We start from the raw sequence: 9,130 nt of genomic DNA, 5'->3' as shown, positions 1-9,130 counted from the left end.
TTTCAGGTGAATTATTTGACTCTCATTTCAAACTCCGACCATCTTATTGTTTTTTAATGATTTTTAGTTATTAATAATTTTTGGGTGAACATTGTTCTTTCTTTCAATTTGTGTTATTCCAAATGTGACAGTATTAAGCACTTGAGTGATGCTTTGTTTTATTAATTCCCATGTTAAAAATGAAATGATGAAATTGTTCCAAAAAAAAAATCGAGCAAAGTACCTCCAACGATTTCAGCAGTAAGTGTTTTAATGGTGGAAGGAGATGAATAAGATTAAACATATGGGTTTGGGGTTTTAATTGAGTATGAATTAATTTGGTTTAGTGGATCAGGTTTGGATTAAAAGAGAAACGGGTCATTTTAATTGAAATTGAGTAATTTTGGAAATTGTTCCAAAAAAAAAATCGAGCAAAGTACCTCCAACGATTTCAGCAGTAAGTGTTTTAATGGTGGAAGGAGATGAATAAGATTAAACATATGGGTTTGGGGTTTTAATTGAGTATGAATTAATTTGGTTTAGTGGATCAGGTTTGGATTAAAAGAGAAACGGGTCATTTTAATTGAAATTGAGTAATTTTGGTTGATTTGGGGCTTTTCGTCAAATGAGGGGTATATATGGTGAAATTAGTAACGGCAGGGGTAAAAATAACTTCACTTTAACGGTAAGGGCATAATCAACCAATAAAACAAAGGTGAGGGATATTTTTGACCCTTTTCCCATATAATTATAATTTACTCCTAGACTCGATAAAAGTTGCTATGAATACAATCTCAAATTATTGGGAAGAAAAAAGTAATACTAGCATTTAATATATATGACAACACAATAGCTTGACCACAAGACTTTTTATTTGCTTTTACGCTGTATTTTTAACTTTAATAAATCTTATATAACGTGAATTTAGATTAATTGAAATGTTAACCCCTATACCAAAGCATGAACATGGATATTTTCTTACTTAATTAAGAAGACTAGCCACAATAATTTGTGATAGCGTCGTTCGGATAATTTTAGCATCTATTCAAAATAAATAAATTTTTGACACTTTTTTATTGTTTTAAATAATGAATCTTTTAAAGCTCAAATATGTATTAATTTTATTTTATTTTTGAGTATGATGTTAAAAAATGCACATGATCCATGATGCATTTCTTCTTCTATTTGAAAGACAACCAATCATAATTAATTTAGAATTACATAAATACGTGTAATATATATGTGTAATAATCCCCAAATCATACGTAAGGTTATTTTTTCTTCTAGCATCCCATTGCTGATGAAAGAACAAAATGTTTTATGTCTTGGTTTAAAAGACCAAAATCACAAATGGTTTTCATGGATTTAAGTATGTTTTCATACCTAGTTTTATGTTCATGATGATTTGTCATGATATATGGATGTGAAAAAGATAATTGTTTCCGTCTTACAAGTTTTATTTGGTCATAATCTGTGGTGGAGTCAAAGTGACAAGTCTGCTCCATAAAACTCATATGTCATGTCACTTAAATCTAATGGGCCGAAGGGAATCATGTTCCTATCACAGTTCTTTTATTCTAAAAATATAAATAGGGGTCTTCATAATTCAGAAAAGGGACCAAGAATTCTAACAAGAAGCTAGTGAAAAGCTTGTGGATCAAAAGTCACAAATTTCTCTACAAGCTACAAGTACAAGAATTCAAGTATTCAAGTATTCAAGTTCAAGAACAATCAAGATCAAGACCAATGGATTCAAGAACTAGCTCGAAGCCCTTGAATTCAAGTAAAAGTCAAGATGAAGATAAAGTTCAAGTTCAAATTCATCAAAGATTCAAGAACAATCTCTAAAGCCTTTGAATCCAAGATAAAGATCATCAAGTTCAAGTCCATATCAAGTTCATCAAATTCACAAATCAAGATCAAGAACAAAATTCAAGATCAAGCTCAAAAGCCCTTAAATTATATCTGAAAAGACGAAACCGAGTAATGATAGAGATTGTAACACTCGCACTTTGAAATCAACAAATATGATTGTTGCATTATTTTCCAGTCTTGATTATTGTTTTCTCAACGCAAATTTTATTGTCTACAAGATTTTTAAGGAAATCTTCAATCTTTGTTACAACATTTAAAAGTGTGGTCTGAAGAGGAGAAAAGATGTATACATATTTTATTTCTATCTTCGTGAGGTAAGGAGAATTTTTTGAATTTATAGATTCTCAACTCAAAAAAAAAATATTCAATGCAAAATTATAAGAAAAGAGACAACAAAACAATAAGATATAAAACAAATATAACAACGGATAGTAATACACAACAAAAAATAAGAAACTATATATGCTATAACTAAATAAATATTGCTAAAAGAACAAGAGAAGGCTAGCCAACTAGGGGTGTGCATCGGTCGGTTCGGTTCAATTTTATGTATTATCAATTTGGTTTATCAGTTTTTGATTTTTAAATACGTCAAACCAATAACCAAATCAGTAAGATATTTCTTATCGATTTTTGATTTATAGGTTTTGGTCCTAACTGTTTTGTTTTCGGTTTAACCAATAAGAAAATACTTATAAAATAAAATATATGACTTCTCTAATAAATTTGACGCGATAACACAATAATGTAACTTTACAAATGCTCATAAAATATAAACAATAATAACAAAAATTATACAAGTGTAACATAAAAAAGAAGAGGAATATGGTTCTGCCAACTCCCACTCCACACCTCTTCAAGCATTGTTCAACAACCTAAAATATGAATATTCTATGGTTCTTCAAGAGAGAAATTTCAAGTCCTCCTTTATATATGATATATGATATGAAACGGGTAAATTATTATACTAATAATTATAAGTATAAGTATGGAAATAATGAATTGATAAAAACTGACTTAAATATCGAACCATAAACACTTTTACACCTTAGGTCTATGCAATACTTTAGGTTAAAGTTGTTTTGTCCTAAAGTTACTTGAACTTGCAACAATGGGCTCCTAACAAGTTTTTTTTCGCTTTTCGCTATTATGTGCTTAGATAAAGTCAAATTTTGAAATTTATGATTCTGAGTTTCTTATCAAATATATAACTCATTTTAATTACTGAATTCATGATTAAATATTTGTATATATTTATTGAAATTTCTAATATATATTTATATACAAGATCTAAGAAAAAATTATTGAATTAATTTGATCCTTATTTATTATAATCCGCACCCGTACGCTAGCTCACTTATAACATCCACACAAATTAATCATACCTCACAGTGTAAGAGAGATTTCAAAATTGAAGAGGAATGAGAAAACTCACAAAATTTAAGATCAATAATTTCAAAACTCATACAATCATATAAATATTTAATTATATATAAGATTATAAATTTCAAAAATATTATTACTTTCTTTTTAAACATTTATATTCAGTGAAACTACAACAAACAAAATCATAGTAAACCATAAAATAGATAGTTCAAAATCAAATTTGTTCCATAGAAACACTAGAGAAATACCAAATTAAAGATTCTTTACATTTCTATCTTTTCAAGAACCAAGCTTGCAAATTAAACCAAAATATACCTAGTGACATAAAATCAACCCTCTCTCCCATAATCAAAACCTCTCATATTAAGGAAAAATAAAAAGATTTCAACTCCTCATGTTCTTCATCTTGTACCAACCCTTCTTGCAAGAATCTCCCACAATTTTTACTCCCTTCTTGAAAATGATCTTCAACTCTTGTGTTCTCTCCTTCACTTGCTTCTCAAAACTTCCCATATTTAACTTTCCCTATAAAAATATATCAAAAATATCACAAAATCAAAACCCTAGAAAAGACAGAAGGGCGAAAACCGTCTTATCTTAGAGTAAGGATAGTTCACTTTAAATTTTTTTTATAATCAATAAGTAAGACATTTTAACATTTCAAATGAGAAAATAATTAAATATGAAAGAGTTCTTTTTTTTCCATCAAGATAACTTCTTTTTTTAAAAAAAGTAAATCACAATTAGATAAAATTCAAATAAAATAGAAAATTCAAGACAAACTCTAACAGTTATAAACTTGCAATAACGATATATTCTTACCAATATCTTAGCGACTTCTATGCAATGCAATAATTTTGTTGGCTTAGAGTAGCAAGCAAGAACTTATATGCACAAATATTTCTTAGATGTGAAGAGAATGTTCAATCAAAAAGTAAAAGTTTTTAAAGGAGTTGGGCTACGTGGGATCCAACTCATAACGTACATTATGAGTATTTTAGAAGATATAGACGTGAAGGGAGTGTATATCATTTCTTTAGTTTTTTTTTTTTAATATATACTTTTTTTAATTATACTTTTATCGATTTAAAAGAATGACATTTGGTCTTTAAAGGTTTATGAGCTATTGTATAAAAGTAGGTTTATTTATTGTACGTTCATTTTTGAAGGATAGTAATTGCGGGTTTTCTTGAGGTTTCAAATCCTGCTTTAGTTGCACTACAAGATGATGGTTATTTAATTTAGTGGGTGTTTGATCATGTTTTATTATGAAATTTGGTATAATAATAATTTTTTTATTGTTAAAATGAAAAATGATATTTGATAATTGAAGTTGTGTTTGGCAATGAATACAGATTAAAATTATTTTTTTACTTTTTGTAAGGAATTTGAAGTGAAATGATTTCAAATTTTATTTTGTTATTTTTCAAATTCTTGAAAATTCAATTTCATTTTTTTTCTGTCAAACGCCTCCTTAACTTTTGGTACAAAACTGTTGGAAAAGAAATGCTTTATTTCAATTTATGCCCTTGAAGACTTTATTTGTGCTTTTCTTTTCCCTTTAAATAAAGTTGTTGCATAATACAACATAACAAAGACTCAAGAACCAACAAGATTATGGTGGAGTGGTAAGTACTCCTTCATTTTTAATCAAGAGGTCTTAGATTCGAGTCTCCTTGGGTACGGAGTCGCCTTTGTTAGGGGAACACTTTATCCTCAATGTGGGACTTCTCGACGCGAATCTAAATTTAGTCGGGTTTCAATGGTAAAAGATTTAATCAAATCAGTATTTTAATTTTATGAGATGTAAAATGATAGGCTGAGGTGATTGACTTATAATTTTTGGTTGATTTTAATTTAATTTACAAGTACTTGTATGATGATGAGCATTGTTTTGTGTTTATGTTAAATTGAGTTATGATTTTGATGATTAACAAACAAACATGAACAACCTATTTATTTTGATGGAAGGAAACAAATTCCTTGAAAACTTGAAAAAAAAAACATATCATTTCTTTTGAATCAAATCCCACCAGCCAAGTAAGTACCAACTTCAATTATTCTCTTATGATATTATTCACATGATGTCACATGGAAAATTTTAGTACTAAAGGGTTCAAAATCTCAATAATTTAACAAGGGAGGAAATGCAACATGACTCAAGCATGATGGAATATAAACTTCATTATTATAGCAAGAATAATGACCCCATCTATTCCCATCCAAAATTACCAAAACAATTAATTAAGGACGATAAAATTAGTCGATGAAAACATGATGGTCTTGCAACCATTGTCAACCTTTAAAATGGGAGGTCTTGAACTTTTTACCCCTACTTGATTCGTGGTTAAAAGTCAAAATGTTGGGACAAATTTTATTCAAATTGAAGGTTTGCTTATGGGGAAAGTGGGGGCGAAAATTCAAGACACCACACACTTTCAACGTCATTCTTGTAAATCACCCGATACTGCAATCAAACCGCTCATTTGACACCTCTATGACGAACCATACAAGTGAATCAATTATAAGTTGGTGGAACAAAAATTAAAGATTAAAAGTTAATGTTGCTGCCCAGGATCGAACTGGGGACCTTTAGTGTGTAAGACTAACGTGATAACCACTACACCACAGCAACTTCATGTTACACTAAACGCTAGTAATTAGTTTTATCATTGACTCCCAAATGGGCTCTACCCACATAAATCGAGGCTCCACTATAGGTACTGGACACGGGATGAATAAATAATAATGAAAATAATAGTTTTCGAGTCACTAAAATGATGATAAATCTTGTCGATAAAATAGGTCCTATAACAAGTACATTTCTCATATACATCATTGTTCGGTGGTGCAGGCTTAGAGATATTAAGTACGTTCTATATACGTATCATAAATCTTCGGATGACATCAGATCTATATATTTTTGAATGTCATATTTTTGTGCCAGACCTACAATATTTTGAACTCTATAAAGTTTTAAACTCATACTTTGATAAACTCAAGATTTGGAGCTCATTAACTTTGAGACAAATTTGAATGGACTAAAATGAATCGAATCATTTTAATTTTTACAAAAAATAAATTCATACTCGACGTGATGATATGCTCATATCATGTGAAAAGATTATTTTAAAAGACTAACTAGTTATTACTATTGTTAACTAATGAATCTTTATAAAATTATGAAAAATATGAAGATATAAATTTATCGATGCAACGCCATGATATTTCAATAACTTATTTATGAACTGTAATCTGCTCATTTGATAAGATTATACAAGAATTTGAGAAATATACTATAAATGATTGATTTATAGTAAGTATTATTCTATAAGCTGAAAGGAAATCATAGAGATTTGGTTACTTTAACTAACAGCCTGTAACATATACTCCTTCTATTCGATCTAATCTACGTGATATCGTTCAAATTTCAAGAATTAAAAGAGTTTTTCTTTAATTGCATTTTACTCAATTCTCGAATATGTCAATTAGTTTTATTTTAATTTTTTTTATCAAACTTACAATCAATTTTTTAACTCTAGAAATTCAAATAGTATCACGTAAATTAGGACGAAAGTATATCATTACCCATTATCACAGAAAATCTTGAGATATTTTCAAGCCTGTACTTTAATACGTGTAAAAGAAAAGCTTGCATTTGGTTATTAATTGTTTAGTTTAGTAGGGTAGATGTATTAAGAATTATTTGTATATTCAACTTTATTTATAACTAAACAAAAAATCCCAACTTTATGGAATCGATGAAATTAAGAAGTATCCTAATAATCTAATAAACCTTGTAATCTTTAGCTGTACCACTTAATTAATTAAACTATACATCATAGCTTCCAATATATTTACTAACTTCCTGTACGTGCACTGCGTACATTAGTCCTATTTTTTAAAAATATAATATGAAAACTTTTTAATTAGGAAATATTAGAAAAGTATAATAATTCCTTGGAATGTTGAGAAGGTTTAAGTAAGTATATCCTTCGATAATCTAATATATATATATATATATATATATAAACAAAATAATCAAATTGGGTCTTCTTCTTTCATAAATATATAGTAAATCATATATATATATATATATATATATATATATAATATTTTTGTATACACTATAAATATAGATATATTTTATAAAACAGAAAATGCAAAAATATCAGGTTATAATTTTTCCTTTACATTTATTATATATATGACTTTCTATATGAGTTTGTCTAAGAAGCTGATAATTTATAAGAACAAAATATGCTATATTTGGGAACACGTTCAGATATTTTTATAAAATTTGAATCGAAAGTATCTAATAGAAACACTTTATTATGTATTCAGGTGCTCAATTAAAACAATGCTTAGTTTTAATTTTTACGATTGATATACTCCCTCTATTATATTATTGGTCATTAATGTTGTTACACGTCGTGTAATTAAAGAAAAAGAACAAAATAACGTGTCAATGATTGAATATGGTAAAAGTTAGCCTAAAATAATTATGAAGTGAGTGTGTGATTGGTGATACGTTTGTTGGATAGATAAGGAACGCACGAGGCATGTTTTTGCCTCAACCATAATATATAATTCGTAGACTTGAAGGTTGAAGCCACACCCCCACCTACCATTGGTGGAATCAGAAATTTGACGAAGAATATGTAGAAAATATTTTCCAAAATGTGCAAAATTAACATTTAACTTTTTTATGTCATATAATTTTTTAATAAAGAGTGTGCGCACTAAATCACCCTTTTGATCGTCTAAGGACTAAGGTGGCTTCACCCATGCCACTTGCTATCTTTTCTTGCTTTAATTTTCATTCTTCATAGCTAGGTGAACAAATAAGGATAAAACACCTTTGGTTATTCACATTTGTTACTCTCGCTATTGTGGATGAAATACTTATATATTTTTTGTTTTCATATAGAAAACTCAAATTCGATACCTCTAATTAATGACACAAGATTACTATCTATTCCACTTTAACATTGGAGGTAAGAAGATAGAGTCGTCCATTGGTTATTAATGGAGTACATAATTGCCCCTTAAAATTGTCAGAACATTTCATTTAGATACTCAAACTTATAATCTTTTGTTTCAGTTAAACATCTCGACTCCTAATAAAATGTTTTGATTTGACGGTTTCAACTAAATATTTTGAATTATTTTTATGTATTCTTATTCGTCTATTAAATAATTAAATTAACCACATAAAATATATTACGAAAATTTATTTTTGTACGACTTTTAACAAAGATGAGTTGTCCAAGACCCCAAAAGTGATGAAAAACAAAATTGCATATTTTTAACAGGCTAATAGAGGTGTCAATCACATGAGCATAAAGTTCTACCCTAAAGAGATGCCTAAAGTGAAAGATAGAACGTGAAAATTAAATGGCAATAATATATAAAGCCAATAATAATATTCTCAAGTCAAACTAAATAAGACTTTTTGAGAACTTGATAAAATCATGTTATATATTATTACATAAAAATATTTCAAAGATGCTCCCAATTGAAAATTTTCTATTTTGAAGACTAAGAATCTAAAATTATTGATTAAAATGGAGGAATTCTAACCATTCTGTCATTACATAGGTTGATTGAATGATACTTTTCATTACCATTAGACAACAAGAACGTTCAATTCTTGATTGCTCATTTAAGGTCCCAATCATCCCGAATCCCGTCATTGCACAGGTCGATTGAAAGACACTTTTCATTACCATTAGACTAAGCGGACATTCATTCTTGATTGTTTATTTAAGGTGGGGATTGTTATCCTGTGAATGAGGCTCTATTTTGCGTAAATCTGAATTATGTAGAGAGTATATAAAAAAAAAAAAAAAAAAAATAAATATATATATATAATATTTTTTATATTTAT

General features: G+C 28.2%; 1 long non-coding RNA gene and 1 other non-coding gene across 2 annotated transcripts; both read right to left on the bottom strand.

Moving 5' to 3' along the window:
• Nucleotides 1-3,451: 3,451 nt before the first annotated feature.
• LOC107058679 (uncharacterized) lies at nt 3,452-4,215 on the bottom strand. The gene is made up of 2 exons (XR_001472215.1): nt 4,063-4,215; nt 3,452-3,765 (listed from the first exon to the last, which is right to left on the bottom strand). It is a non-coding gene; the product is annotated as an uncharacterized lncRNA (long non-coding RNA).
• Nucleotides 4,216-5,802: 1,587 nt separating this feature from the next.
• Nucleotides 5,803-5,875, bottom strand: TRNAV-UAC (transfer RNA valine (anticodon UAC)). The gene has a single exon. It is a non-coding gene; the product is annotated as a tRNA-Val (tRNA).
• Nucleotides 5,876-9,130: the final 3,255 nt, after the last annotated feature.

This window comes from Solanum tuberosum, unplaced genomic scaffold (genome assembly GCF_000226075.1).
Source record: "Solanum tuberosum cultivar DM 1-3 516 R44 unplaced genomic scaffold, SolTub_3.0 scf00599, whole genome shotgun sequence".
Classification (NCBI taxonomy): Eukaryota; Viridiplantae; Streptophyta; class Magnoliopsida; order Solanales; family Solanaceae; genus Solanum; species Solanum tuberosum.
The sequence above is the reverse complement of the archived record's forward strand: the minus strand, read 5'-3'. Positions and strand labels throughout refer to the sequence as shown.